This window comes from Euprymna scolopes, chromosome 21 (assembly GCF_053919585.1).
Source record: "Euprymna scolopes isolate OS-2025 chromosome 21, ASM5391958v1, whole genome shotgun sequence".
In the NCBI taxonomy this organism is placed as follows: domain Eukaryota; kingdom Metazoa; phylum Mollusca; class Cephalopoda; order Sepiida; family Sepiolidae; genus Euprymna; species Euprymna scolopes.
Window position 1 is genome coordinate 5,293,723 of NC_136502.1, and position 5,000 is coordinate 5,298,722.

The window sequence follows — 5,000 nt, forward strand, 5'->3', positions numbered from 1 at the left end:
GAATACCCTTTATATCAAATTTCAACTCTGTAGACCAAATATTCAAAGACTTTGGTAGAGACTTTTCGTACACACACCCTTTGTCCCTCGGTGGTCCTCTACCCATTGTAACTGAGATGATTGGGCAGTTTTAGATTGTGGCCGAGTGAGTAGTACCCTGTCCCCTGTTTGTAATGGGTCTTTGTATGAAAACTGATTAACTTTGTTTTCCATTCCATGGTCAGCTCCGTCTTTCGCTAGGATGACCTGCTGGTCAACTTTTTAAAGCAGGGTATTGATTTCTATGCCGTTGCTCCTTATACCAGGTAGTAGGTGTATATATATATATATATATATATATATATATATATATATATATATATATATATATATATATATATACATATATATATATATATATATATATATATATATATATATATATTTTTTTTTTTTTAAAATATTAGATAAGAACTTTAAAGCCCCCCATAGATATAATAAGATTTTCAATAAGAACACAATTAAAGTCTCTTACTCTACTATGCCTAACCTTCATCAGAAAATAATTAGCTCTAATAATAATAAAATTAATAAACTACAAAATGCAACTATACAAAATACATCGGACTGTAACTGTAGAAGAAAAAATAAATGTCCCCTACAAGGCTCATGTAAAATTAAAAATGTTATCTATAGCTGCACAGTATCAAAAACTCCAAATATACAAGAACCTATCAACAGCCATAACTCAACTACCGAATTAAATAATAACACCAACTTAAATCAATCTACCGATCAATTATTAACCAACCCACCACATTATAATCCAACAATAGACCTAACGGAAAATAATCATAATAATCAAGAGGTAATATATATTGGTTCCACATCTGGCCCAATAAAACATAGAATTTCAACGCACAAACATTCTTTTAAAAATAACTCTCTATCAAACCAAACTACTCTATCCAACTATATTTGGCAACTAAAAAATAGCAATATTTCTTTCAACTTAAAATGGCAAATAATTGAGACTTGCAAATCATATAAACCAGGAGATAAATTTTGTACATTATGTACAAAAGAAACCGTAAAAATTTTAAAATATGAAGATATAAAAAGCACAACCAAACTAGTAAATTCAAGACACGAGCTTCTATCGTGTAATCATAAACGTTGGTTTAAATTTAATAAATATAAACCACCTTAAATCATTAAAAATTACTCATTAGTAAAAATAGATTTTTTTTTTTTTTTTTTTTTTTTTTTTTTAATAAATTAAGTTAAACCAATTACCGCCCTTAGACTCGTAAATCAAATAATAAATAAAGCCATGACAATTATCTCCCCTTAAAAACTTGCAAAAAAAAAAAAAAAAAAAAAAAAAAAAAAAAAAAAAACTCTCTCTCTATAGATATTAACTGTGGCGTCTCTAAATCAAAATACGCTAACGGAAACAATTTACTGCACGAGCGTCGCCCTTTTAAAATTCATCATTCAATAAAATAAAAAGCTATAGCAAACATCTAAATGACTACTTTAAATACAGTTCCTGATTTCAAAAAAATGAAAACCAAAAGGTAATTATATATATATATATATTTTTAAATCAAATTTATTATGTAAATTCAAAAATATATATATTTTTTCTACTCATTTCTATCTCTAACCTATACCAATTTCCTTATTAATTTTCTTATAAATTTTATATCCAAACCTTTTACTTCAATTTTTCAGATTCATCTGCCTTACTTTTAATGCTAGGTTTATTTTTGGTGTCTTTTCAATTCAATAGAAATCCTCCTAAATTTGCTGATGAGGAGACCGTGCTTACCAAAAAAACTATGTATAATTATTCTACGTGACTTCATGTATACCACAAATAAAAAGCACGGATTTCCGAAACGATCGTACAGATAATTGACTTTGTTGTTGTTCCTTCTTATGAAACTGATTTTTAATTTAATTAAATTTTGATTTTTAAATTTTAAAAATTTTAAAACTTTTAAATTATAAATCACATTACTTAATATTGAATTAGCTCTAGGACATTTAACTATCGAGCTTATTATATATCTAAATTACAACGAGCATTTCCTGTATTTTAATTAAACTAGTAATTTCACTATTACATTAAAATACACTTAGCTCTTTAGACTATTATTCTAATCTCCTTTAAATTTATATATATATATATATATATATATATATCCGTGTACTGGAACGTTTTCATCTGAAATTGTACGCAATTATGCAGAATGTAGAAACTATGCATAACTAGAATTCAGCATAATAATGAAATGAAACCAATCATTTAATAAGAAACCATAAAAAATGAATAAGTAATAAATTAAAGTTCGTTTTCCAAAGGAATATGGTAATTTGTAAACCTTCATGTACTTGCTCATATATTCATGACTGATTATATTAATAAGTTCGTTTTAATATTTTTTAAAATAAAATGTAGGCTTTTAGTTTCAATGTCAGAGCCAGAAAAAACTAAACTTTATAGGTATGTATTATACTAAATATAATGATAGGAAAACAACAAATTTGTTTCATTTTAAATTCTTGAAACTGTAATAAAATAATGTTATAAATTTATTCGTATCAAATTATTCTACATTATCTCTGCTTGATCCGAAGATTCACTAATTATTTTGGAGTATTGTAACAGTCGCGTCAGCAGGAGATCAGAAGGGAAGGAAAAGAGAAAACTAGAAGAAAAAAAGACACGTGAGAAGTAACGCTCGGCAAACACACGACAGCTGTTCCTCTTACTCGTTTGATTGAGAGGTAACTGTGTCTGGCACCGTTTATTGATATCTATCTATGTCTGGTACCGTTTATTGACATCCATCTATGTCTGGTACCGTTTATTGATGTCCATCTATATCTGGTACCGTTTATTAATATCCATCTATGTCTGGTACCGTTTATTGACAGCCATCTATGTCAGGTACCGTGTATTGACATACATCTATGTCTGGTTACGTTTATTGATATCCATCTATGTCTGGTACGTTGATTGACATCCATCAATGTCTGGTACCGTTTATTGATATCCATCAATGTCTGGTACCGTTTATTGATATCCATCTATGTATGGTACCGTTTATTGACAGCCATCTATGTCTGGTACCGTTTATTGATATCCATCTATGTCTGGTACCGTTTATTGACATCCATCAATGTCTGGTTCCGTTTATTGATATCCATCAATGTCTGGTACCGTTTATTGACAGCCATCTATGTCAGGTACCGTGTATTGACATCCATCTATGTCTGGTTACGTTTATTGATATCCATCTATGTCTGGTACCGTTGATTGACATCCATCAATGTCTGGTACCGTTTATTGATATCCATCAATGTCTGGTACCGTTTATTGATATCCATCTATGTCTGGTACCGTTTATTGACATCCATCTATGTCTGGTACCGTTTATTGACATCCATCTATGTCTGGTACCGTGTATTGACATCCATCTATGTCTGGTACCGTTTATTGACATCCATCAATGTCTGGTTCCGTTTATTGATATCCATCAATGTCTGGTACCGTTTATTGATATCCATCAATGTCTGGTACCGTTTATTGATATCCATCTATGTCTGGTACCGTTTATTGACATCCATCTATGTCTGGTACCGTGTATTGACATCCATCTATGTCTGGTACCGTTTATTGACATCCATCAATGTCTGGTTCCGTTTATTGATATCCATCAATGTCTGGTACCGTGTATTGACATCCATCTATGTCTGGTACCGTTTATTGACATCCATCAATGTCTGGTACCGTTTATTGACATCCATCAATGTCTGGTACCGTTTATTGATATCCATCAATGTCTGGTACCGTGTATTGACATCCATCTATGTCTGGTACCGTTTATTGACATCCATCTATGTCTGGTACCGTTTATTGACATCCATCAATGTCTGGTACCGTTTATTGATATCCATCTATGTCTGGTACCGTTTATTGATATCCATCTATGTCTGGTACCGTGTATTGACATCCATCTATGTCTGGTACCGTTTATTGACATCCATCAATGTCTGGTACCGTTTATTGACATCCATCAATGTCTGGTACCGTTTATTGATATCCATCAATGTCTGGTACCGTTTATTGATATCCATCTATGTATGGTACCGTTTATTGACAGCCATCTATGTCTGGTACCGTTTATTGATATCCATCTATGTCTGGTACCGTTTATTGATATCCATCTATGTCTGGTACCGTTTATTGATGTCCATCTATGTCTGGTACCGTGTATTGACATCCATCTATGTCTGGTACCGTTTATTGACATCCATCAATGTCTGGTTCCGTTTATTGATATCCATCAATGTCTGGTACCGTTTATTGACATCCATCAATGTCTGGTACCGTTTATTGATATCCATCAATGTCTGGTACCGTTTATTGATATCCATCTATGTATGGTACCGTTTATTGACAGCCATCTATGTCTGGTACCGTTTATTGATATCCATCTATGTCTGGTACCGTTTATTGATATCCATCTATGTCTGGTACCGTTTATTGACAGCCATCTATGTCTGGTACCGTTTATTGATATCCATCTATGTCCGGTACCGTTTATTGATATCCATCTATGTCTGGTACCGTTTATTGACATCCATCAATGTCTGGTACCGTTTATTGATATCCATCTATGTCTGGTACCGTTTATAGATATCCATCTATGTCTGGTACCGTTTATTGACAGCCATCTATGTCTGGTACCGTTTATTGACATCCATCTATGCCTGGTACCGTTTATTGATATCCATCTATGTCTGGTACCGTTTATTAATATCCATCTATGTCTGGTACCGTTTATTGACATCCATCTATGTCTGGTACCGTTTATTGACATCCATCAATGTCTGGTACCGTTTATTGATATCCATCAATGTCTGGTACCGTTTATTGACATCCATCTATGCCTGGTACCGTTTATTGATATCCATCTATGTCTGGTACCGTTTATTGACATCCATCT

The 5,000-nt window shown here is 32.2% G+C and overlaps 1 protein-coding gene across 2 annotated transcripts in view; it reads right to left on the reverse strand.

Annotated features, from left to right (window-relative positions):
* LOC145241978 (protocadherin beta-13-like) overlaps positions 1 to 5,000 on the reverse strand; it is a 288,775-nt gene that overhangs the window by 815 nt on the left and 282,960 nt on the right. The gene's annotated exons all lie outside the window — the stretch shown is intronic.